General features: G+C 46.3%; 1 long non-coding RNA gene across 5 annotated transcripts in view; it reads left to right on the top strand.

Annotated features, from left to right (window-relative positions):
* Nucleotides 1-27,462, top strand: part of LOC127490183 (uncharacterized) — a 63,276-nt gene that overhangs the window by 22,674 nt on the left and 13,140 nt on the right. For all 5 annotated transcript variants that reach the window (XR_016232854.1, XR_016232857.1, XR_016232856.1 and 2 more), the window contains exon 2: nucleotides 3,493-3,770. This is a non-coding gene — a long non-coding RNA (uncharacterized LOC127490183). The remainder of the gene's footprint in view (nucleotides 1-3,492; nucleotides 3,771-27,462) is intronic.

Consider the following 27,462-nt stretch of genomic DNA (forward strand, 5'->3'; position numbering starts at 1 on the left):
AGGGGGCATCTGTCCTCCACATCGTGCAAGTGCTGTGGTTCTGCTCCAAGAACTGCTAATCCAGTAGTCAAGGCCGCGTTCATACGTTGCCTGTGTCCTTAGCACAGTGGAAAGACTATGTGGTAACAATTGTTATCTTTCCAAATTTCTAGAGAGAGGATTTTGAATGTTTTCAACACAAAGAAATGACAAAAGCTTGACAGTTTGAAGTGACAGATATGGCACTTACTCCAATTATTAAACATCACTTACATGTATTGAAATATGGCACTCCAGGGGTCAGTGTTGTGGTGGAGTGGGTAAAGTTGCCACCTGCAGTGCTGGCATCCCATATAGGTGCTGCTTTGAGTCCTGGTTGCTCCACTTCAGATCTGGCTCCCTGCTAATGCACCTAGGAAAACAGTAGAGGATGGCCCAAGTGTTTGGGCCCCTGCACCCACATGGAGAGCCAGAAGAAGCTCCTGGCTCCTGGCTTCAGTCCGGCCCAGCCTTGGCTGTTGCAGCCATTATGGGAGTAAACTAGAAGATTGAAGGTTCTCTCTCTGTCTCTCCCTCTCTCTGTAACTCTGCCTTTCAAATAAATAAAAAAGTCTTAAAGAATAGAAATATGTTATCCCATAAATATGCACAATAACTATGTGTCAATTAAAAATAAAAAATAAAATAGAATAAACTGCTTAGGAATAAATTTGAAAAAAGAGAAAGGGATTTAAGCTGTGCTGAATACCATAGCCAGGGGACAGGAACTGTTTGTGCACCACTGCAGCTTAGCATCCAGAACAGTACCTAGCACATAGCCTGTGTTTTACAAATATTTGGTGAAGACATGAATGAATGAGTAGATACTGAGCTTCCTGGTGGCAGAGAATAAGTCATGTTCTTCTATTGCTGCCATCTCGTAAGTAAATCATATTAGACTTTTTTTTTTTGGACAGGCAAAGTGGACAGTGAGAGAGAGAGAGACAGAGAGAAAGGTCTTCCTTTGCCGTTGGTTCACCCTCCAATGGCTGCCGCAGCTGGCGCACTACAGCTGGCGCACTGCGCTGATCCGAAGGCAGGAGCCAGGTACTTCTCCTGGTCTCCCATGGGGTGCAGGGCCCAAGCACTTGGGCCATCCTCCACTGCACTCCCTGGCCACAGCAGAGAGCTGGCCTGGAAGAGGGGCAACCGGGACAGAATCCGGCGCCCTGACTGGGACTAGAACCCGGCGTGCAGGCGCCGCAAGGCAGAGGATTAGCCTATGAGCCGCAGCGCCGGCCCATATTAGACTTTTAAAACATTTTTGTTGAGTGAGTGAATGAAGTGACTGGCCTATTTAGTTCTGTCCAGGACTTGGGAAATTTCTGAGTGAACCTTCCTCTTAAAACATACTTGTGGGGTCGGCGCTGTGGTGCAACTAGTTAAAGCCCTGGTCTGCAGTGCTGGCATTCCATGTGGGTACCAGTTTGAGTCCCGGCCGCTCCACTTTTGATCCAGCTCTCTGCTGTTGCCTGGGAAAGCAGTAGAAGATGGCCCAAGTCCTTGGGCCCCTGTACCCGTGTGGGAGACCTGGAAGAAGCTCCTGGCTCCTGGCTTTGGGTCAGCATAGCTCCATTCATTGCAGCCATCTGGAGAGTGAACCAGTAGATGGAAGACTCTCTCTCTGCCTCTGGCTCTCTATAACTCTGCCTTTCAAATAAATACATAAATCTTAAAAAAAAAAAAAACCCACTTGTTGCTTGTGCTGTGGTGCAGCTGGTTAAGCCACTGACGGCAGCATTGACTTCCCATATGGGCACCGGTTCAAGTCCCTGCTGCTCCACTTCTGATCCAGCTCACTGTTAACACACCTGGGAAAGCAGCAGAAGATGGCCCAAGTGCTTGGGCCTTGCACCCACATGGAATACCCAGAAGAAGCTCCTGGCTCTTGGCTAGTTTGGCCCAGCCCTGGCCATTGTAGTCATTTGGAGAGTGAACCAGCAGATGAAAGATATCTCTCTCTCTCTCTCTCTCTCTCTCTCTCTCTCTCTGTTGCTGCTTCTCTCTCTGTAATCCTGACTTCCAAATAAATGAATAAAATCTTATAAAAACCAACCCACATGTTGCCTGCTTGCTTCCAGTCTCCTCGTCCTGAGGTTTCCCCACAGGGTGTGGGTGCTGTTGGAGTGAGACTATGGGAACCTGCTGGCCTTCAAATCCCTGGAACCTTCAACCCAGAGGCTGATTCCACTTTCCTGAGGCAAGATCCAGGAATCCACATTTTTACAGAATCCTCATGTGGTTCTGGTAATTGATGCTGGTTCACTCCCCAAATGGCCGCAAAGGCATTATAGCACCAGCAATCTACTTGTGTTTTTCTAGTTATTCACATGAACTTCTAAAAGATTTACTTATTTATTTGAAAGGCAGAGTTACAGAGAGGGAGAGGCAGAGGCAGAGACAGAGAAGTCTTCCAACTGCTGGTTCATTCCCCAAGTGACAGCAACGGCTGGAGCTGGGCTGCTCTGAAGCTGGGATCCAGGAGATTCTTCCAGGTCTCCCATGCGGCAGGGTCCAAGGTCATCTTCTACTGCTTTCCCAGGCTTTCACAGAGCTGGATCAGAAGTGGAGCATTTGTGGCACAGCGGGTTAAAGCCCTGGCCTGAAGTGCTGGCATCCCATATGGGCACCAGTTCTAGTCCCGGCTGTTTCTCTTCCAATCCAGGTCTCTGCTATGGCCTGGGAAGGCAGTGGAAGATGGCCCAAGTCCTTGGGCCCCTGCACCCACGTGGGAGACCCGGAAGAAGTTCCTGGCTCCTGGCTTCAGATTGGCGCAGCTCCGGTCGCTGTGGCCATCTAGGGAGTGAGCCATCAGATGGAAGACCTCTCTCTCCGTCTCTACCTCTCTCTGTAACTCTGTCTTTCAAATAAAAAAAAAAAAATCTTAAAAAAAAAAAGTGGAGCAGCCGGGACTTGATCTGGTGCCCATATGGGATTCCAGCACTGCAGGCGGTGGCTTTACCTGCTGTGCCACAGTGCTGGCCCCCTCGTGTGAGTTTTTTAAGAATCGTGATTGTGGGGTTGGTGCTGTGGCGTGGTGGGTAAAGCAACTGCTTGCAGTCCCGGCATCCCATATGGACACCGGTTCAAGTCCTGGCTGCTCCACTCCACTTCTGATCCACTCTCTGCTATGGCCTGGGAAAGCGGTAGAAGATGGCCTGGGTGCTCGGGCCCCTGCATCTGTATGGGAGACCTGGAAGCAGCTCTTGGTTTCAGATTGGCTCAGCACCGGCCTTTGCGGCCATTTGGGGAGTGAACCAGCATATGGAAGACCTCTCTCTCTCTCTCTCTCTCTCTCTCTCTGGCTCTGCCTTTCAAATAAATAAATAAATCTTAAAAAAAAAAAAAAAGTATAGTGATTGTGACATGGTGTAACCAGGCAGTTAGTTAAAGTTTAGGCGAGTTGGAGTTCTTGTATACCTGTAACGTGACCCTGTCCCTTTAACTGTTGATGTGATACACCCACCTTCCCAGGGTGCATCTCTCGCATCTGGGACCAGAGGCCTGCTCCATTGTGTCTCCAGTTGGGATACCACCTCTTTCCTTATAAAAAGAAGTGGAAGACAGAAGATGGGAGACGGCTCGCTCTCTCTGCCGGGACCCCGTCTGGAGGGCTGGAGACGCTGCTCCCATTCTCGCTCTTTCTACAACGGAACGCACTTGACCTATTGCTCTTGTTTGCACCTGGACGGCCTCCGATGGACCTGTCCCGCTGTCCTCTACCACTCCTGGACGGCTCTTCCCAATTACAGGTACTGTTTTTGGTTTTCCTTTCTCCTGGTTTATGAGCAACACTTTGGCCCACTCCTGTTTGGTATTTCTCAGTGAGGGGCAGCCCACACTTGCGCGTGAATGCCAAAAAAAAACCTGTTTCATTCGCTCACGATAACAGTCACTGCTGTGTGTTTCTATCTACCGGAAGTAAGAACCTGGGTTAGGACTGTGTTGTGGCACCGTGGGTTAAGCCACTGCCTGTGATGCCTGATCCCATATCTGAGTGCTGGTTCGAGTCCCACCTGCTCCACTTCCAATCTAGCTCTCTGCTAATGTGCCTGGAAAAGCAGTGGAGGATGGACCAAGTGCTTGGGCCCCTGCACCAGATGGAGCTCCTGGCTCCTGACTTTGGCTTGGTCCAACCCTGACTATTGCAGTCTTTTAGGGAGTGAACAGGGGATGAAAGATCTCTTTGTCTCTGCCTCTCTCTGTCACTCTGCCTTTCAAATAAATAAAATATTATTTTAAAGAACCTGGATTAAAAAAATCAATATATTTATTGCCCACATCAATTGCCATCAAGATTCCAGGATCATGAGTATTTTAAAGAGATCTCCACAACTGAGTATTTTAAAAATACCTCCACTATCCTGAAAGTGTGCAGTTAGAGCATAAGACACAACCACAAATGCAATATTTGTAGGGTTCACAGTGAATTTCTGTTTCATTTTCTGTCTTCTGGAAGATTCCAACACCATCCCAGAGATTATTGTTCTGAAAAGATGGACCGGAAGGTGTTGACCACTAAAGAAACCCAAAAGGAGGGAAAAATCAAACTTAAATTCCTTCCGGTTTCTCCAGGAGCTACCTTCCTCATCAGAGAATGGATTCTGAGAAGAACTGGGCTAGCTGGTGGAACGAAGGAGACTCGTGCCTGTTTAGCGTTAGCCTCTTGCTGTTTCTCAGTCCTTCCCGACATAGGTCAGAGCCGTCCATTGTATGCATTTGGAAATAATGGGTGTCATGCAGGGAGTGTGTTCCAGACATTCAAAACAATCCTTGGAAGTAAACACCTAACCCAAACCATCAGGAATTCTCAGTGAGAGACAGAAATAGCTTCTGCGGTCCCCACTGCTCTTTAATTGCTATTTCTACCATTTCATTATTCATCGTTTCTGCACAGTTCCCTCTGTGTATTTATTTCAAATGTGACTCCAGACGACAGGCGGAGTCTCTGCACTCCCCGGCGGGCGTGCACAGCCCTTCCTGCCCCGAGAAGCAGGAATTACATAACTTGTTTTCAATTATGCGGACTGAGGGGGAGTCACATGTTGGGTTTGGGGAGCTTCCAGGAAATAATTTTGAAGTGTTTATCTGAAGTTTCTCCAGACTTTCTTGATCTGGAAGTTAGACAGGAAGCCTAGTAGAGAATTGAAAGAAACCAGGCTCTGGAGAGAGGGGTCTCTCAGGGCAGATCTCCCAGCAAGGAGGGTTCTCGGCTGGGATGCCCCCAGGTGCACCCCAGGGAAGCTAAAGCTCTCCTGGGACTCACGTGACTCAGGCACTACATTCACATTGATATTTACTACAATTTGCTGTTGTCTGTGGCTCCGGTTCCTGTTGCTGTGTAGCAGCTACCAGGTCATGTCGTGGTATGCACCATTTGATTTTGCTCGATTTTATGGGTCAGCAGTCTGCCTAAGTGCTTGTGGCTTGGATTGATGAACAGAATGAGCAGGTTAGTTAGGGTGGCTGAAATGAATTAAAAGAGTTGGCAACATAAAGAAAGTGTAATTTGTTAATTGTTTCTTTTGCTACTTGGTTTCACAGTCTTCTGGCCACCATTGTAGCACAGTGGGTTAAGCTGTTGCTTACAATCCCGTAACAGAGCACTAGTTCAAGTCCTGGCTGCTCCACTTCTGATCCAGCTGTCTGCTAAAGCAGCGAAAGCAGCAGATGATGGCCCCGGTACTTGGGCTCCCGCTACCCACGTGAGAGACCGGGATGAAGTTCCCGGCTCCTGACTTCTCTCTCTCATTCTCTCTTTCAAACAAACAAGCAAATGAATCTTTTAAAACCAAACCAAGCCAAACCAACCAACCAACCAACCAACAACAACAAAATAAACAAACAGACAAACAAAAAAAAACCCCAAAAACTGAAATGTCTTCTGGTTACTTACAGACAAAAAAGGCCTGGATTAGGGCTGCCAGATAAAATAGAGGACATCCAGTTAACTCTGAATTTCAGATAAACAGCAATTTTTTTTTTAATACAAATGTTCCATGTGACATTTGGGACATACTTTATCTGAGTTTCCATTTAACTGGGCATCCTGTGTTTTATTGGCTAAGCCTGGCAACTTTAGCCTGAACTCTAGCCTCTGTAGGACTCAAGGAACTAAACTGTTTCTTCTTAAGATTTATTTGTCTGTATTCTCACAATGCCTGGCACAAAGTAGGAGCACAATCAAAAATTAATGTAAACCACTGAGATAAACAATGACAAGTCAGTTGAAGACCATCTGAAATGTGAAACTGTAGCGGGTCAAAATGGTGCGTCCTAATTAGCCATGATGAAAGATACTCAGTGTTTTACTTCTTCCACACATTGTCCTAGAAGCAGAACCCTGTGTATCTTTAGCCAAGCTGACTCAGAGGGAGGCTGGGAGATGCACTTTCCAGCCAAGCGCCTTGCTGCTGCCCCAGGAGACTCATTACTGAATAGAAGGAGAGGGTGGCTGGGGAGGAGTCTCTGCCCCAACCCACTGCAGTGCTAACCAGGTAAATATTTGTGTAGTTATTCGTGACTGCCCCTCACCATCCAGACTGCAGGCCCCATGAGGGTGGGGATATGGAGCATCATTGACATTTTAATCCTCTTCTTAAAATAATCAAAATAATCTAAAGTGCTTTTATCTTGTAATATTATCTGAGGAATAGAGGATTCTACAACATTCATGTTGGAAGCTTACTCCTTTTAATGCCTCCAATTTAAAAAGTTGTATATATTGTCCGACATGGGTGTTTGGCGTAGCATTTAAGATGTCAGTTAATGTACCCACATCCCCTATCCAACACCTGGGGTTGAGTCCTGGCTCCACTTCCAATTCCCCCTTCCTGCTATTGCAGATCATAGCAGGCAGCAGGTTATGGCTCCAGTAGTTGAGTTCCTGCTACTCCTGTGGGAGACCTGGATTGAGTTCCTGTTTTCAACTTCTCTCTCAATGCAGCTGGCTCTCCTTTGCATCTCATTATGATTTCCTGCTGCTCATCTCCCTTTATTTTTTATTTGAAAGACAGAGAGATATAGAGAAAGAGACAGAGAAATATTTTCTGTTTGCAGGCTCACTCCCCAAATGTCCATGACAGCTGGGGCTGGGCCAGGCCAAACCAGGAGCTTGGAACTCAGTTACAGTCTTCCACATGGGTGCAGAGACTCAAGTACTCAAGCCACAGCCTGCTGCTTCCAGTGCTTGAATGTGCATTATCAAGAAACCAGGATTGGAAGAGGAGTTGGGACTCAAACTCAGACATTCCAATATGGGATACAGGTATCCCATTGGTCAACTTAACTGCTTCGTCAAATATTAGCTCCTCCTTGTGCTTATTGACCATTGGCCCTTCCCTTGTGTACCAGTTCATTATCTCCCACACCAACACCATATACCAAGTCAGCTGTTTGACTAACATCACAGGGCCCCTCCTCCTTTGCAGGCTTTGTTGGAGGAAGGTGTGAGGCTGCAGTCTGGGTGCCACAGTGGCCTGCTTTCTGAGGTCAAGGGGCTTGCTGCTGTCCAGCATTCTTCCCTCAATGTGTAGGTGTCCTCGTTCATGATCCTTGGTGGTGTTTCCAAAAATTTTGTAATTTCTGAAGCCATCATCAAGCTTCTTTCTGTCTTCTCACTGCAGTACCTGTAACTCCCCAGCATTAACTACTACTACATTTTCTTAAAGACAGGGAAATCTTTTTTTTTTATTTTTAAATTATTTGATGTATTGAAAGGTTACAGAGAGAAACAGAGAAAGAGAAGTCTTTCATCTGCTGATTCACTCCCCAAATGGCCACAGTGGCTGGAGCTGGGCTGGACCAAAACCAGGAGCCAGGAGCTTCTCCTGGATCTCTCATGTGGGTGACAGGGACCCAAGTACTTAGGCCATCCTCTGCTGTTTTCCAAGATACATTGGCAAGGAGCTGGATTGGAAGTGGAGCAGCCAGGACTTGAACCAGTGTCCATATAGAATGCTGGCATCACAGGTAGTGGCTTAACCCACTATGCCAGAACACCCACTTCTAAGCAGGTAACTCTTCTATTTCCTATCACTGGCCTCAGTGTCTCTACAAGATTGCCAGTGAAATTCTACTCCCTATCTCTGGGACTTGAGAATTCCTCTCCCACACTGCCTCTGGGCTTACCCATGTGATTTGCTTGGCCAATGAGATGATAGCAAATGTGACGTAAGCAAAGACTTGAAAAATGGTTGCCCTCTTTTGCTGAAGGGACTCATGGGAAAAGCTTGACTAGACTGTTGGAGACACATAGTTCAGTGGACCTGTGGCACTTTGGGACTGCCAACACCAACTGTTGTGTGCATCAGCTTGGCCAACCTAGACTAGTTAGCACTTGCAGCCTGCTGCAGCCACAAGAGGGAGCCTTGGCAAGACCTTGGCAGAACTATCCACTGAGAGCAGTCTGAATTGCCAACTCCCCGCATTTTGTGTTAATAGGTTATTGCTGTCTTGAGTTGGGGTGACTTGTTACACAGCAATAGGTAATTGATGTACTACTGTCTTAGTTATCTGAAAGAATAACTCTGATCATATTGTCTTTCTGCTTATGCAACCATCCTGGTTTGCATGGGATCATCTTAGTTTATTTCTGTTGTCCTGGCATAGTAGTTTTTTTTTTTTTTTTACCATTTACTTTATTGTTTATGTTGCATATTCCAATGAATATAATGAACTCCTCTTTAAAAAGGCACATGAAAAGCCTTTGCAAGTTCTGTATTATTTTAAGGTTCCTATTGGCTAATAAAAGCATTTTCACTATAGAATTGGTGTAGTAATTAATAATGCCTTCCTGAGTTCTTAGAATTGCTAGTTAGGGTGCCAAATTATCTCTGGATGTCATCCTGCCTCTGCTCAAAATCATTCCTATTGCATGTTGTTGTCAACAGACTCTTTGGCTTGGTCTTCAAGAATCTCCCTGAGCTGATTGCTACCTATGTTTCTTTCAAACAACATCTCTTCCTGCCCTCCGCCCCATCCCAACTTTCTGGTAAATTGGCCACAACTGAATCTCCAAGAGGTGACTTGCTCTTTCCATTCCTGAATTCAGTCCCTTCCGTATATTACTTCCTGCATTGCTGCTGTCTCCACCCATCGTGAACCCCTGCTAGTCTTTGAAGCTCCCTGCCAAGTCCTACCTTCATGATGACTGCCTATTCCCCTCAACCGGATGTTGGGCAGCTATTCCAACTTTCGCTCTTATTTTCCTCTCCCAAGCTACCTACAGTGGCGGTGACAATGAACCTCATCTTAGAATAGCTTGGGCAGCTTATCCTCCCCTTAGGTAGGTTTTAATCAGCTTGGGTAGCATAACAGCAGTCATAGACAATATACAACGTGCCAGGTCCTGAGAGCAGGGATTGTATTTCTCCCATTTTATTTGCTACAGAGCCTAGTGTAGTGCCAGGAGTCAAGGGGGTGATCAATGCCTATTGAGTTACTTGACGTTTTGCTTGGACTGACCCCAACACTGATTTCCATGCCTCTCAATACAGTGTTAGATTGAGTTTCTTAGAAACAGACACTGAAATGGAAGCTGGTGCAGAAGGGTTGCTTTGGGAGAGGTACCTGAAGGAGATGAGGAGGACTGGACTGGGTGAGGGAGAAGCTGATCTGTGCAGGATTGCCGCCAGGGCTTCCACCAACCATCTGGGGCCACTGGAGCAGGACTGGGCCTTCCAAGTTGTCTGCCTTAGATGGAAGGGAGCTTCTTCAACCCGCGTCCTAGACAGTTCAGTTCTAAGGACTCCTGTCAGAGTTCTTCAGTCTGCTTCTTCAACATCAGGGCAACAGTGGCTCTCCCTGCATAGACCAGCATAGCCAGCTCTGGGATTTCTCCCCTGACCATCTTTTGCAGCTTCTAATCTATTTTGGGTTGGAATGTATAATTTTCTATCTTCTTAGACTTTATCTAAATTAGAGGTTGGAAAACTTATGTAAGGTCTTTGTGGGCCATATAGTTTCTGTTGCAGCTACTCAACTCTGCTGCAATGGCAGCCATAGACAATATGTAAACAAAAGAATGCAGCTTTGTTTCAATGAAACTTTATTTATAAAAACAGGTAGCAGCCTATTTGCCCACCCCTAGTTTGCTGACCCTTGGTCGATATTAAGACTAAAGGTGGACATTTTGTGTAGCAGTTAAGATGATGCGTGAGACACTCACGTTCCATATCAAGATGCCTGAGTTCGCGTCCCAGCTCGGCTCCCAATCCCAGCTTTCTTCTAATTGCACACCCAGGGAGGCAGCCAATGATGGCTCAAGCACTTGGGTCCCTGCCATCCAGCTGGGAGACCAGGACTGAGTTTCTGGCTCCTGGCTTTATCCTGGCCCAACCCCTGCTGTTGTGGGCATTTGGGGGAGTGAACTAGTAGATGGGAAATCTCTGTCCGTCTACCTGTCTCTTTCTGCTTTTCAATAATTAATTAAAAAGTGAAAAAAGTTATGACTAAATCAATTCTAAGAGATTAAAGACTTTCTCCATAAATAAAAGTTTGTGGAGTTTGTGCTTAAATTTTGATTTCTCAGAGAATTTTGGGGTTTCCTTCTCAAGTTCTGTCTTTGAACAGGTAAGGTTTCTGATGGAGTCACTTATCTCCAAAGAGTGTAATTCTTTGTGTGTTTTATATTTTGTGTTTCTGCTTTTGTTTGGTAAGAGTGTTTCAAAAAAACTCCTTTCCCCAACATTTATTTCTAATTCACCTTAAGATTAGTGGTAAAATGTATTTGCAACTGAATATGGAAAAAAGATTGCAATAATTTGTATCAAGGCAAGTGCTAAACTTTCTATTTTTAGTCTTTTATGAAGGCTCAAAATTCTTTATAAGTGAACATTCATAGTTGGAATACTTCTTAGGGAACGGAAGTCCATTGTTTGATTAAATAACCCCAAGCTTCAAATTTAATTACTGAAATGAAAGTTGTATGTGCTGAAATGGAAACAAGTGGTCACTTCCCACTGGGCTTTCCTGATGGTAATGGGAAGAAAATGGTAGAGTTTAAGTGAACGTATGATCTAGTTGTCTATAGGCAAATAGAACACTTATGGAAAAGTATCTTCACAATTATTCCCATCGTATGGACAATAAAATTAATTTTTAAAAATGAGCAAGGCACAGCATTTGGCTTGGTAGTTAAGAAACCACTGGGGGTGCTCACGTCCCACATCAGAGTGCCTGGGTTTGAGTCCCAACTCTGCTGTTGATTCCAGCTTCCTGCTAATGCGGACACTGAGAGGCACCAGATGATGGTTCAAGTAGTTGACTTCCTGGCATCCATATAGAGACCTGGATCAAGTCACCAGCTCCTGGCTTTGGGGCTTCAACTTGGTCGAACCCCAGCAGTGATGGGCATTTGGAGCATGAACCAGTGTGTGGAAGCTTTCTGCCCATCTCTTTCTCAAATAAATAAATAAATATATAGTTATTTTTTTGAAAGGACAGAGTACCCACGAATGGCTCTCCATGAGTCCAATCCAACCTTTCTCCAGAAGAGCTGTTAAAGGAAAAACTGGTTTGGGACACACTAATTAATTAAAAACACCACCACCCAGCAACTTATCCTACATGTGAGGAACCCTGAAAGGCCACATAAGCAGAAATTTGATAGCCTTAAAGTCACTTTCCATTTTAGAACATCTGAGAGGTCAGTGCCTGTGCAGCTTTGAGAAATAATTTCTAAGGGCTTTTGAGTTGTGCATCTTACTTTGTTTGATTTGACTGTGGAATACCCAACTCTCTCTCTCCTCTTATAAAAGTTAATATGAATTCAAAAAGTTTGTTTGGGGAAACTGAGGTAAGACGTAAGGAAAAGATTCCAAGCTTTACTTCTCAGCATATTGAAGGAAGTCATTGAGCAGGTTGTGTTTCTCAAAAGAGGCTGCCTAGAGGAGCGATGCTTAAACTTAGTTGTCAGAAAGCTTTTGCACTCTTAAAAATCACTGAAAATTCCAAAGACTTTTTGTTGATATGGATTGTATCTGTCAATATGTACTGTATCTGAAATTCAAATAGAGAACATTAAAAACTATTTTTGGGCCGGCCCACCGGGTTCTAGTCCCGGTTGGGGCGCCGGATTCTGTCCTGGTTGCCCCTCTTCCAGGCCAGCTCTCTGCTGTGGCCAGGGAGTGCAGTGGAGGATGGCCCAAGTACTCGGGCCCTGCACCCCATGGGAGACCAGGATGAGCACCTGGCTCCTGGCTTCGGATCAGCGCGATGCGCCAGCTGCAGCGGCCATTGGAGGGTGAATCAATGGCAAAAGGAAGACCTTTCTCTCTGTCTCTCTCTCTTTCACTGTCCACTCTGCCTGTCAAAAAAAAAAAAAAAAACCTACTATTTTTGTAATAATTAATGAAAAAACCACAAACATGAACCTATTGCATATTAATATAAATATTATGAACTGTGTGGAGTTTGGGATTAAATTTTTTGCTTCTCAGAGGAGTTGAGGGGCTTTCCTCTGAAATTCTTTTATTTAAAAAATCACTTATTTTTATTTATTTGAAAGGCAGGAAAACAGGGAGAGTGCTCCCTTCCACGGGCTCACTCCCTAAATTTCCACGACAGCCAGGGCTGGGCCAGGCTGAAGTCAGGAGCTTGGAACTCAATCCAGGTCTCCCGCGTAGGTGCAGGAACCCAAATACTTCAGTCATCACATGCTGCCTCCCCGGGTGCCCATCAGCAGAGAGCTGGAATTGAGAGCTGGGACTCTCACCCAAGACTCTGATGTGCAGCTTAGGTGTCACAAGGGGGTCTCAACTGCTGTGCCAAAGGCCCACCCCTCTCTGAAGTTCTGCCGTTGTTCTGAATAATGATGATTATTGATTAAGTCTAAAGAAAGGATGTTATTTTCATATATATATATATATATTTGTATGTATATATTATATGAAAAGTGACTTTTCCCCACAAAACAAGCAGTGAGAATAATGTCATTGTTTTATATTTTTGCAAATCTCTGCAGTTTTTTTTAAAAAGAATATTTATTTGCTTATTTGAAAGTAGGGGAGACAGGGAGAGACGTTTCCCATTCCCTGGTTCACCTTCCAGACACCTGCAACAGCTGGGCTGGGCCAGGCTGAAGTGAGAAGCTAGGAACTTCATCTGCGTCTCTCAGATGGGCTGCAGGAACTCATGTATTGGGCTATCATCCACTGCCTCCCAGGTGCATTAGCAGGGAGCTGGATTGAGAGCAGAGGTGAACTTGATCCCAGACGCTCCAATATGGCATCCCAGGAGGCGGCTTAACCCCATGCACCACAATACCAACCCTGTTTCAGTGTTTTACTGAAAGACAGACAGCTGGATTCTATAGCTGTTTCTGCCTTCAAAAATGTGATATCACATGTAATGTAGTCTGGAAAACTCTACTCTTCCTGAGAGAATGAAGGGGAAAAGACAGGAATGGTTTAGTATTTTTATGAAAAGAGTTGTGACTTTGTGGACCCCTGAAAGGATCTTGGGGACCCACAGGGGCTCTTGGACCATACTTTATGAGCTGTTGGTTCAGAGGTTCTGCTGAGATCCAGTGTTGCATGTCATTTATCACAGGTGTGTGCCTTCCAGGCCGAATCTTATTTTATATACAATCTCAACATCATGTTTATTTCTGGTTCCCTAGGAGACTGAAAGCTATGGGCTGAAGTCTGACATCCCAAGAGTTGAGAAGTGATAGGTGACAGCAAGGGAGGAGACAGAAATAGTATAGAAACAGGTACAAACCCCACAAGCATAATATATTCTGTATAAAGGAGGCAGAAAGAAATTATATCATTTTACTTTTTAATTTTCTTAAAGATTTATTTATTTGAAATGCAGAGTTACAGAGAAGCAGAGGCAGAGCAGAGAGAGAGAGAGAGAGAGAGAGAGAGTCTTCCATCTGCTGGTTCACTCTCCAGATGGCCACAATTGTCAGAGCTATGCTGATCTGAAACCAGGAGCCAGGAGCTTCTTTTGGGTCTCCCACGTGGATGCAGGGGCCCAAGGACTTGGGCCATCTTCTGCTGCTTTCCCAGGCCACAGCAGAGAGCTGGACTGGAAGTGGAGCAGCTGGGACTCGAACTGGCGCCCATATGGGCTACTGACACGGCAGGTGGCGGCTTTACCCACTATGCCCCAGTGCCGGGCCCAAAATTATATCATTTTAGACAGATTGGAGAGACAAGATTTCTTCCTGAAGAACCCTTCCAAGCCTCGGTGGGTCATACTTTTTGGGTCTGGGTCCCCGTGTCCTCCCAGCAGGAAGTGCTGGGTGCAGACACAGCTGCCTGTCCCAGCTGGTGATGCAGAATCCCCCGGTGCGGGTGGCACAGGGCCTTAGACATTTGTCTCAATCATTACAAGACGGCGTGGTTCTTCCTCTATATAAGGACGAGTAGTAAAGTCCAGAGGCACCTCCTGTCGCACATTGTCACGTTGCGGGGTTGAGTGAACAACACGGGCGCATTTTCTGCTTCTTTGCCTCTGAGGTCCACAGCCTGCACTAAGCAATATCACTTTGGAGCCTTCTGTTCCAATCCAAGGGGATTGAAACTTCGAGCAGGTGGGGCTGGGGAGCCAAAGCCATTTTTTTTTGACAGACAGAGTGGACAGTGAGAGAGAGACAGAGAGAAAGGTCTTCCTTTTTGCCATTGGTTCACCCTCCAGTGGCCGCTGTGGCCGGTGCGCTGCAGATGGCTCATCGCGCTGATCCGAAGCCAGGAGCCAGGTGCCTCTCCTGGTCTCCCATGCGGGTGCAGGGCCCAAGCACTTGGGCCATCCTCCACTGCACTCCTGGGCCACAGCAGAGAGCTGGCCTGGAAGAGGGGCAACTGGGACAGAATCCGGCGCCCCGACCGGGACTAGAACCTGGTGTGCTGGCGCCACAGGTGGAGGATTAGCCTATTGAGCCATGGCGCTGGCCGACCAAAGCCATATTTAAAGGACTTCCACTTTACCTGGAACCCTCCTTCTTCAGGGATCCTGGATAAATAAAGTGCCGTCCTGTATTCTGTCACTCGGCTAGGGTAGACAGCCTCAAATGCTAATTACACCAGGAGTCCTTCACAGTGTAATAATCCAAACAGTTCTTTCCCCAGGGTCTTCCACTTATCTGGAAGTCAGCAAATGAGGTACAAGGAATCAGAGGCTCAGACACTTATATTTGGTATTTAAGGAAACTCTGAACATTTTCAAAGTAAGAACAGATTTGGCTCCTAGGTGGCTTTCCAGGGCACTGTGTCCCAGCAGGCAGTGGCTGTGCTCACTTATGTGCTGTGCACTGCGTTAAAAAGCAGCTCCCAGCCCGGTTGCACTTGCTCTCGTCAGAGTGCAGTCCACTGGCTTCCCAGCAGCTCTCCACCTCTTCGCTTTCCTGAGTGTGCTCTGTGATTTTTGATAAATAGCTCTAATCTCAGCACCGCGGTATCCTAAAATAGTGGCTAATCCTGTAGTTCTATGGAGAAACTCATATTTCCCTTAAAACTCCTATAGTTTAAAAAAAAGTCTCATAGATTAAAAAAATTGAAGTCATGAGAAATGGGGAGATTTTTGAGGGATTAAGCAATATTCAGTGGGATCTTCATGATAAGCTTCCTGGGCTGCAGGTGTGTGGTGGTAATTCCCTTTGTAATGTCTGTCGTTGGAAGTTCAAATGAAGTACACACACACACACACACACTTTAAGGCTCTTTAAACAATAGAAAGCAAAACAGTGACTTCATTTTACAGTTAACAGTTTAGAAATATTTATTTGAGAGGTAGGGAACAGAGAGAGAGAGAAGGAGAGAGGAACAGAAGGAGAGAGAGAGAGAGAGAGAGAGAGAGAGAGAGAGAGAGAGAGAGAGATCCACCTGCTGATTCTCTCCCCAAATGCTTTCAACAGTCAGGGCTGGGTCAGGGCTGAAGCCAAGAGCTGGAAACTCAATCCAGGTCTCCCACATATGGCAAGAGCTCAACTACTTGAACTATCACTGCTGTTTTCCAGGGTCTGGATTAGCAGGAAGCTGGAGTCAGGAGCCAGAACTGAGAATTGAACCGGTATTCTGATGTGGGACACATGCATCTTAATTGCCAGGCTATTTGTCTGCTCCTGTCAGGCCCATTTTGAAGAGGGCATAGTGAAAGGTTTCAGCTCCAGCTCTTAAAAAGTCACATCAAACACAAGGAGAATAAGAAATGGAAAAACTCCATTTTGTTGAAACTAGGAGATACAGGTTGATTGGCTGTGTAGATAAAAAGCATTAAAGATACTAAGGAGATCGAAAATTGATAGTAAAAATTTGATAAGAGTTTTAATGGGAGAAGAAATTTATCAATGAAATGATTCAAGATATTTTTTTCAAGGGCTGCCATTGTAGTGTAGTGGGTTAAGCCACTGCCTGCAAGGCTAGCATCCTGTCTAGCACTGATTTGAGTTCCAAATGCTCCGTTTCTGATCCAGCTCCCTGCTATGTGCCTGGGAAAGCAGCAGAAGATGGCCAAAGTACTTGGGCCCCTGCACCCACAAGAGAGACCTTGATGGAGTTCCAGGCTCCTGGCTTTAGCCTGGTCCAACCCAGGCTGTCGTGGCCATTTGGGGAGTGAAGCAGTGGATGGAAGATATCTCTCCTCCCACCATTGTAACTCTGCTTTTCTAATCAATCGATCAATCTTAAAAAGGGATAATCTTTTAGAGCTGAAGTGCTTATATATTCATAAGAATTAAAAAAAAAACTTTACTGAGACACATCATCATGAAGTTTTGCACATACAGAAAAGATCCCAGAAGTCTTCAGAGATTAAAAAAGTATGTAATACATAAAGTATCAGAAATACGATTGCACAAATTTCTTTTTTAAAAAAATTTAATTATAAAGAGGACCTATTTTACGTATTCCGTATGTACAGTTCCAATAAGACAACCACACTTCCCTCATTCCCCTAGACTCTCCAACCCTGCCCCTCCCCTCTCTTCATGCTTATGCAAGGACATAATTTTAGTTCACTCTTTATTCATGGGCTTAACTTGCCATTAATAATATTCAACAAGTAAAAAGTAGGAAGGCCTCAGTTCCAGAAGCACATAACCATAAGGTAAGAATGACAATCATATCCCAAAGTGACCATTTCATTCTTATATTTTTTGGTATTCTGTATTCCACAAGTCAGAGAAAACATGTATTTGTTTTTGTGAGACAGGCTTATTTCACTAAACATAATGGTTTCCAGTGGCATCCATTTTGTTGCAAAATAGAGAATTTCATTATTTTCTATGGCTGAGTAGTATTCCATTATATATGCACATACCACATTTTCTTTATCCAGTCATCAGTTGATGGACATCTGGGTTGGTTCCATATCTTAGCTGTTGTAAATTGAGCTGCAATAAACATGGGGGTGCAGTTAACTCTTTCATATTCTGATTTCATTTCCTTTGAGTAAATTCCCAAGAGTGGAATGTCTGGGTCATATGGTAGGTCTATACCCAGATTTCTCAGGCTCCATACTGTCTTCCTTAATGGTTGTACTAGTTTATATTCCCACCAACAGTGGATTAGGGTACTTTTTCCCCCACATCCTCACCAGGGATGAAGTGAAACCTCACTGTGGTTTTTATTTGTGTTTCCCTGATGGCTAGTGATCCTGAGCATTTTTTCATATGTCTGTTGGCCGTTTGAATTTCATCCTATGAAGAATGCCTGTTCATGTCCTTCTCCATGTGACTGGATTGCTTTGTTGTTGTTGAATTTCCTGAGCTCTTTATAGATTTTGGATATTAATCCTTTAACAGTTGTGTAGTTTGCAAATATTTTCTCCCATTCTGTCAATTGCCTCTTTACTTTGTAGAGTGCTTCCTTTGCAGTGCAGAGACTTCTTAGGTTGATGTAATCCCATTTGTCTATTTTTGCTTTAATTGCCTTTGCTTCTGAGGTGTTTTCCAAGAAGACTTTACCTATGCCAATGTCTTGCAGTTTCCCTAATGCATTACACTAGTAATTTGATGGTATCAGTTTGTAGATTTCGATCCTTGATCCATTTTGAGTTGATTTTTGTATAAAGTGTAAGGTAAGGGTCTTGTTTCAGACTTCTACACACATATATCCAGTTTTCCCAGCACCATTTGTTGAAGAGACTGTCTTTTATACAGGGATTGGTTTTAACTTCTTTGTCAAAGATTAGTTGGTTAGAGATGCATGGATTAATATCTAGGGTTTCTATTCTGTTCCGTTGATCTACATGTCTGTTTTCTATTTTTGTGCCAGTACCTGCCTATTTTGATTATAACTGCTTTGTAGTATGTCTAGAATTGTGATGCCTCCAGCTTTTTTTTTTTTTCCTTTTTTTTGGACAGGCAGAGTGGACAGTGAGAGAGAGAGACAGAGAGAAAGGTCTTCCTTTGCCGTTGGTTCACCCTCCAATGGCCGCCGCGGCCGGCGTACCGCGCTGATCCGATGGCAGGAGCCAGGTACTTATCCTGGTCTCCCATGGGGTGCAGGGCCCAAGCACTTGGGCCATCCTCCACTGCACTCCCTGGCCATAGCAGAGAGCTGGCCTGGAAGAGGGGCAACTGGGACAGAATCCGGCGCCCCGACTGGGACTAGAACCTGGTGTGCTGGCGCCGCAAGGAAGAGGATTAGCCTATTGAGCAGCGGCGCCGGCCTCCAGCTTTGTTTTTGTTTAAGATTGCTTTAGCTTTTGGGGGGTATCTTGTGTTTCCTTATGAATTTTAGCATCATTTTTTCTAGATCAGAGAAGAATGTCCTTGGTATTTTGATTGGGATCATATTGAATCTGTAAATTGCTTTGGGTAGCATGGACATTTTGATGATATTAATTCTTTGTTTTCCTTCCATTGGTTCACCTCCCAAATGGCTGCTACGGCTGGCGCACTGCGCCGATCCGAAGCCAGGAGCCAGGTGCTCCCATGTGGGTGCAGGACCCAAGCACTTGGGCCATCCTCCACTGCCTTCCCGGGCCACAGCAGAGAGCTAGACTGGAAGAGGAGCAACCGGGACAGAACTAGTGCCCCAACTGGGACTAGAACCTGGGGTGCCAGCGCCACAGGTGGAGGATTAGCCTAGTGAGCTGCAGCGCCGGCCAAAGATATTAATTCTTTCAATTCACAAACATGGGATATCTTTTGATTTGATGTTTTCTTCTGTATTTTTCCTTAATGTTTTGTAATTTTATTGAAGAGATCTTTTACCTCCTAGCTTAAATTTATTCCAAGGTGTTTAAATTTTCTGTAGCTATTGTGAATGGAACTGATCTTACAAGTTCATCCTCAGCTGTGGCGTTGTCTGTATATACAAAGGCTCTTGATTTTTGTGGTTGATTTTATATCTTGAAACTTTACCAAACATATTCTCTTTTTTGTTAAGGATTTATTTATTTATTTGAAAGTCAGAGTTACAGAGAGACAGAGATGGAGAGAGAATATTCCATCTGCTGGTTTATTCCCCAAATGGCAGGGCTGGGCCAGGCCCAAGCCAGGAGCCAGGAGCTTCTTCCAGGTCTCCCACATGGGTGCAGGAGCCCAAGCACTTGGGACATCTGCTGCTGCTTTCCTAGGTGCATTTGCAGGGATCTGGATCAGAAGTGGAGCAGCTGGGACTTGAATTGATACCCATATGGAATGCTGGCACTGCAGCCTGCAGTTCCCAGCCCTACCAAACCCTCTTATAAGTCCCAATAGTCTCTTAGTGGAGTCTTTTGGTTCCTGGATATATATGGTCATGTCATCGATTGCCCACATTTCAATCAACACACTAGAAATCAGAAGATAATGGAGGAGGTTTTAAAAATTTTGAAGGAAATAATTTTCTTATTAAAAATTGTTTTTATTAGTTTATTTGTTTTCATTTTATTTGAAAGGAAGAAAGACTCAGAGAAAGGTCTTCCATCTGCTGTTTCATTCCCAAAGTACCTGCAACACCTGGGTCTGGGACAGGCCAAGGTCAGGAGCCAGGAGCTCCGTCTTGGTCTCCCATGTGGGTGACAGGGACCTGAGTACTTGAGCCATCATCTGCTGACTCCCAGGATGGGCATTAGCTGGAAGGAAGCTGGAATCAGAAGTGGGGCTGAGACTCAGACCTTGGTGCTATGATATGGAATGCAGGCACCCCAGGCAGTATTTTTTTTTAAGACTTTATTTATTTTATTTGAGAGTTAGAGTTACAGACAGTGAGAGGGAGAGATAGAGAGAAAGGTCTTCCTTCTGTTGGTTCACTCCCCAGATGGCTGCAATGGCCGGAGCTGCACTGATCTGAAGCCAGGAGCCAAGAGCTTCTTCTGGGTCTCCCACATGGGTGCAAAGGCCCAAGGACTTGAGCCATTTTCTACTGCTTTCCCAGGCCATAGCAGAGAGCTGGGCTGGAAGTAGAGCAGCCAGGACTAGAACCAGCATCCATATGGACTGCCAGTGCTGCGGGCAGAGGATTAACCTACTGCACCAATGGCGCAGACTTCCAGGCAGTATTTTATCCACTACACTAAACACACACTCCCCTAAGTGTTTTCCTCCCTCCCTCCCTCCTTCCCTCCCTCTCTCTCTCTCTTTCTTTCTCTCTCTCTTTCTCTCTTTCTTTCTTATTTGAAAGTCAGAGTTACATACAGAGAGGAGAGGCAGAGAGAGAGAGAGAGAGAGAGAGAGAGAGAAAGAGGTCTTCCATCTGTTGGTTCACTCCCCAATTGGCCGCAATGGCCAGAGCTGCACCAATCCAAAGCTAGGAGCCAGGTGCTCCTTCCAGGTCTCCCACACAGGTACAGGGGCCCAAGGACTTGGGCCATCCTCTACTGCTTTCCCAGGCCACAGCAGAGAGCTGGATTGGAAGTGGAGCAGCTGGGTCTCAAACTGGTGCCCATATGGGATGCTGGCGCTTCAGGCCAGGCCATTAACCCGCTGTGCCATAGTGCTGGCCCCTCCCCTAAGTAATTTTCTAACTAGAATTCTATGCACAGAAAGAAACAATCAAGTATCACAGTTGAATAAGGCCATCTGCAGACTTGAAGAGGCACACCAAAACAAGGGAGTAAACTGAGACGTGGGATCCAGAAAATGTGTGGTCAGTAAAGCAGGTTAATAAAAGAATTCCTGGTTTTGGGGCTGGCACTGTGATGCAGCAGGTTAAAGCCATGGCCTGCAGCACTGTCATCCCATATGGGTGCCAGTTTGATGCTCAGCTGCTCCACTTATGGTCCCATTCCCTGCTAATGCACCTGGAAAAGAAGGAGGATGGCCAAGTCCCTGCACCTGCATGGGAGACCCGGAAGAAGCTCCTGGCTCCTGCCTGGTCCAGCTCTGGTCATTGTGATCATTTGGGATGTGAACCAGTGCATGGAAGATCTCTCTCCCTCTCTCTGACTTTCAAATAAATAAACAAATAAATCTTAGAAAAGAATTCCTGGTTGTACCAACAATGATGTCTCAAGATGATAGCTGTGCAGAGGGATTGGAGCATTTGGTCCACTTTGAAGCAGAAGGAGATGGCGAATTTTTGGAGCGATATTACTGGAGAAAATAAAATAGTGCATGTAGTTAACCGTATGTATCTGAACCATGTGGAAAGTGGTATGGATAGGGGTTATTCAGTTTACTTGAGGAGCTTGAATTAGCCATATATTGGTTGTTTCTGCATTGCACGGGGAGCGGGGTGGGAGGGAAGAAGGTGTAAGAGAGATTTGCAAGGCAGATAAGTTGTAAGAGAGTTAAAATGTCATCAACCAGAACAGGAAATCAATAGATCGTGTCTAAATGGATGAATCCAGATATCAGCATGGGCATGTCTTTTGAGAATGGGGAGGTAAATACCAGAAGGAAAAGCTAAGAGTGTTTAAAATGTTTCCTGGGGGGGCAGGATTAAAGGGTGGGTGGGATGGGGCAAATGTCTCAGCTTTATTTTTAATTTTAAAGCTCATGCTTGATAATCTGGTTCGTCTGTTGCTCTGTTTCTTTCACACGGGCCTATCTCTTAGTATCCATGGAGATTTCTGATTAAATTCCAGACATTGTGTTGAAAAATTATAGATGCTTGGGTGGCATTATCTTTGTCAGAAGCATTTTCTTTGGTTTCTGTGAAGCGGTTAGAGTAGGAGCACACTGTTTTATCTCGGTCTCTGAATTCTTGGCTCAGGTTCTGCTTATGAGAGAACCTAAGACCACATCTATCAATAAAGCAAAATCAGCTGGGCATTAAAGTCGGACTGCAGGATAAGTAAGCCCATCTCTCAATTATCAGTGGGCCCCAAACCACTGAGTTCTGTATGAGACCATGAAAAAATAACCTCTGTTTTATTTTATTGTTATGACTTAGTGTATAGTTGTCTGTCTAAGCAGAAGTTGGGGGAGGAAGAGAAGGAAGAATTGCGGACTTAGATGTACTGCTAGGTACTTTGGTTCCTGTTTGGCTCAGCTTGACTGTGGTGTGAGAAAGTCCCACTCAAGGTCTCGCCTGTGGGTGTTTTCTGAAAGAGACTGAGCTACTATGCACATCTGGGATTTGCTTTTATGTCAGAGTAATTTTGTCATTTTCACTTGTGCCCACGCACATCTGCTAGTGGGTTTCCTGCAGGGTGTGGGACGGACTAGGCATTATCTTGAAGTTACACGAGGGATCCTATAAGTTCTGGAATATTCTCTTTATTATCCTTACAGAAAACATAACATTGCGACAGTTTTTCCTCTGCTTCCGTTTTGGCCTCAAGAAAAGTAAACTTGTTTATCTGAAGATTTTTTAAAAAATTTATTTTATTTATTTGAAAGACAGAGTTACAGACAAAGGTAGAGACACACAGAGAGAGAGGTCTTCCTTCTGTTAGTTCACTCCCCAGATGGCTGCAACAGCTGGAACTGTGTGGATCTGAAGCCAGGAACCGGGAGCTTCATCCAGGTCTCCCATGTGGTGCAGGGGCCCAAGGACTTGGGCCATCTTCCACTGCTATCCCCTGCCATGGCAGAGAGCTAGATTGGAAGAGGAGCAACCAGGACTAGAACCAGCACCCTTATGGGATGCTGGTGCTTCAGGTCAGGGCTTTAACCTGCTGCGCCACAGCGCCAGCTCTTCTAGAAAGATCTTTAAGTCTGTATTCAATTAAAGACTTAGAAAAACTACAAACTAGCTTGTTGGGCAAAAGTCTTAAATTTAGGTGGTGGATCAGTCTTTTTGGGCTGCTGTAACAAGATAGCACAGGCTGGTGGCTTAAATGACAGGCATTCACTGTCTCACAGCTCTGGAGGCTGGGACGCTGTGATGAGGGTGGTCCTGTTCTGGTGCAGATCCTGGTGCAGATCCTCTTCCAGGCTGCCCCTTGTGGTGCCCTTCCATGGTGGTGAGAGAAGGTGCTGTAACAGAAGCGGGGACCGTGGGCATTTGGGCCACTTCTTCGTGTAGCTTCCCTCACCCTTGAGGCCTGTCTGGACCTGACCACCGACAGACCGCTTCCCCGTGATGAAGGCTTGCTGCTATGCACACCCAACGTTACGGCTTGGTCAGGCAACACTCCTGTGGTGTTTTGGTGGCCCAGAGTTGAGTGTTCAGTCTCTACTAAGGTCCAATAGCAAGCCAAGAGCTGTCTCTCGAAAGGAAAATGTGGCAGGACTTTGTTTCAGAATCTTAAAAGCATGTCCTGTGATTTGCCTATAGCAATGCTACCTGCCACTGACATTTAAGCACCATTTAATCTGCTGGACCACATGGCCCCAGGGGGGCTGCCTGCACCTGTTGCACAACTATCTCTTCTTCTGAGTCCCACTTAAAACTAGCAGGGGGTCACCTGCTAGGTGGGCCAGAGTAACACACCCAAATGTGTTGCCTCCAAACTCCAAGGGGCCTCCTAGGTATTGTACCTCTTTGTAGTTTTAGGAGGAGCCAGGTGCAACAACTTACCCCCCTCCCTTTTTTTTTGACAGGCAGAGTGGACAGTGAGAGAGAGAGACAGAGAAAGGTCTTCCTTTGCCGTTGGTTCACCCTCCAATGGCTGCCGCGGCCGGTGCGCTGCAGCCGGCGCACCGCGCTGATCCGATGGCAGGAGCCAGTTGCTTCTCCTGGTCTCCCATGGGGTGCAGGGCCCAAGCACTTGGGCCATCCTCCACTGCCCTCCCGGGCCACAGCAGAGAGCTGGCCTGGAAGAGGGGCAACCGGGACAGAATCCGGCGCCCCGACCGGGACTAGAACCCGGTGTGCCGGCGCCGCTAGGCGGAGGATTAGCCTAGTGAGCCGCGGAGCCGGCAGGACAACTTACCCTTACGCCTTGGATGGGCTCTCTCAACGTGCCCCAAATCACTGAAGCTCTAAAAATTTCACTGAAGTAGACGGTCCCTGAATTTTCGTAAGTTTAATTTCCCATCCTTTCACATGTGTCTTACGAATGAGTCTAAAGTACTTGCTACTTCTTGCTCACAAGGAGGAGGCAGCAAAATATCATCAATATAATGGACCTGTGTGATATTTTGTGGAAGGGAAAGGCAAATCCCTGTGAACTAACTTATTATTATTTTAAAGTTTTATTTATTTATCTATTTGTATGTGTGAGAGAGAGCCCATGTGTTGGTTCACTCCCCAAATGCCTGTAATGGCTCCTGGCTGAGTTTGAAGCAGAGAGTGAGGAATTCAATCCAGGTTGCCCACATGGTTGGCAGAAACCCAATTGGCTGAGCCATTACTGCTCCCTCCAAGGTCTCCTTTAGCAGGAAGCTGGAGGCCGCAGCAGAGTGAGGTGTAGAACCCAGGCACTCTGATGTGGGATGCAGGCATCGTAATAGCTAGGTCAAACATCTACCCGACTCCGAACTGCATTGTGATATAGGGCTGGAGAGTGGATCTAGTCCTTAGATAACACAGTGAAGATGTACTGCTGGCCTTGCCAATTGAAAGAAAACTGCTTCTCATGGTCCTGTTGACAGTTCTTACAGCTGCATACACGGTGCTAGAGGGCAGTAAAAGCACATCTGATACCGCAGTCTCCGTTGGAGTAACCACCTAGTTAAACCTGATAACCACTGTCTTTCTCCACGACTCACCTGTTTAGTGCCCAGGCCAGATGGGAGGGTTGAATGGGATTGTGGTGCAAATTGCTACCCCTACATCTTTTCAAATCCTTGATGGTGGCACTAGGCTCTGCCACTCCTCCAGGAATAAGTGTTCGTTTTGATGTGTTGTTTTCCTAGATGGAGGAGGTTCTAACGTCTTCCAGTGGCCTTCCCCACCATAATAGCTCTCACTTTATAGGTCAGGAAACCAGTGTGGGAATTCTGCCAGATGAAGCATTACATCTGTTCCATTTATGCATTCCAGAACTGAGGGACTAACACACGCTGTGTTTGAGAGCACACCGGGCTCACTGTGACACAGACATGTCATGCATCACCTTGATATGGGCTAGCTAGGCAGCTGGGTAATCCTGGAGAGCTGGAGGTACCTGTAAGCCACCCCGCCCCGCCCCGCCCTGCACTCCATGTACAATTCTAGCCTCGTGCTTGTCAGTCAAAATGCCCCCTTCCCCGGGAAACATCTGCTTCGTCCCAGGACCTGGAGGGAGACACAATGAAATATAGGTATGGAGCTCCAGGTGGCCCACACCCAGAGAAGCACCACCCTGAGCTCACGGAGGACACCAACAACTGGCGGGGGGGTGGGGCTCTCTTCTGCCATAGACGGAGACTGGAGGGACGGCCAGGTGCCCTCTCTGTCTCCCTCTCTGCACTGCTTCTCCTCTTGGACAAATCCGGCCCACTGCCCACTCCTGATGGGTGTTTCTCTGTGTAGGGCAACCCATGCTCGTGTGTGTGTGTGTGTGTGTTCATTTTGTCATCTTTTGAATAAAATTTACCTTATATATGTCAGCATTTAGAATTCTTTTTTTTTAAAAAAGATTTACTTATTTATTTGAAAGGCAGAGTTACGGAGAGGCAGAGGCAGAGAGAGAGAGAGAGAGAGAGAGTCAGAGAGACAGAGAGAGATCTTCCATTTGCTGGTTCACTTCCCAGATGGCTGCAATGGGCCAATCCAAAGCCAGGAGCCAGGAGCTTCTTCTGGGTCTCCCACGCGGGTGCAGGGGCACAAGGACTTGGGCCATCTTCTACTGCTTTCCCAGGCCATAGCAGAGAGCTGGATCGGAAGTGGAGAAGCTGAGACTTGAACCGGCGCCCATATGGGATGCCGGCACTGCAGGTGGCAGCTTTATCTGCTATGCCACAGTGCCAGCCCCTAGAATTCTTGTCTTTGTGCGTGACAGGAGCATGGAGTAGAAAAAAATACCCCCGTCCTCCACGTCAACCTGACCACCGTAAGCCCCTCGTTGGAACGTGGGCCACAATGACATTCAAGTCTCCTGGAGCAAGAGTCAGCTCAGAGCCAGCGTCTGGAGCCCCTGAAAGGTCCGAGTTTCTCTTTTCCCTGGTGGGAGCAGATGAACACTATACATTTTTGGCAGAGTACTGGGGTGCTATCCCAAGGGGCCCTGGCCTCCTCTTCACTCATAGGGTCCTGGGCCGGTCACCTTGCTCAAATCGCTGAACTGTCAGAGCAGGGGCTGTGACTCTGTTGTTGTGATTTGGGGTAGACTCCTGTTCATTTGGCCTAGAACATTTTTGCTGATACCGATGAAGCAGGTGAGTGTCTATCTCGCTTCTAGGAACACCCTGGTCCACTGGCCAGCATCACAGCCCGCAGGAGTCAGGCTACTGTGATTGCTGCTTTGACTCCTCTGCTCATCCCAGAGACCACGCCCACCTTGCCTTTGGCAGTGGAGTGCTACCTGCTGGCCTGGGTGTGACACTGCAGGATGATTACTCCCTTGGCAGTAGATTTCCCAGTTCAGTGGCTCACGTTCCCAATGTCAGCCTTGGCCCACAGGGAAGAGCAGTCACAGAACTCTCCAAGAAAGCCGAGGTGGGGCTGGCGCTGTGGTGTAGTGGGTAAAGCTGCTGCCTGCAGTGCCCACATGCCATATGGGTGCCATTTTGTGTTCTGGCTGCTCCACTTCCCTTCCAGCTCCCTGCTAATGACCTGGGAAAGCAGTAGAAGATGACCCAAGTCCTTGGGCCCCTGCAGCCACATAGGAGACCTGGAAGAAGTTTCTGGCTCCTGACTTCAGCCTTGCCTAGTCCTGGCCATTGCAACCACCTGGGGAGTGAGCCAGGGGGTGGAAGATCTCTCTCTCTTTCCCTTGTAACTCTGATTTTCAAATAAATAAATAAATAAATAATATTACCAAAAAAGGCAAGTCAGGCGTAACCTCAGAAACTTATTTCTCAGTCAAGGTGGGTGTGTAGGTCTAAGAGGATGGATCTGCTCTAGCATCCTCATCCTCCTTAAGCCTTTGAAGCTTTTGTATCTTGTCCTTTTCATTACACCAAGGCAGGGCCAGCAATCCTGTCTCACTTAATGCGGCCTACCTATTGGTTCACGTTTCAGTCAATCAACCAAGCTGTTAGCGCCCTTTCTGAGCCCTGAGTGGCAACTACAAGTGCAGGATCTTTGCTTGGTG

This window comes from Oryctolagus cuniculus, chromosome 4 (assembly GCF_051225735.1).
Source record: "Oryctolagus cuniculus isolate XC-2025 breed Fujian yellow rabbit chromosome 4, ASM5122573v1, whole genome shotgun sequence".
Taxonomy (NCBI): Eukaryota; Metazoa; Chordata; class Mammalia; order Lagomorpha; family Leporidae; genus Oryctolagus; species Oryctolagus cuniculus.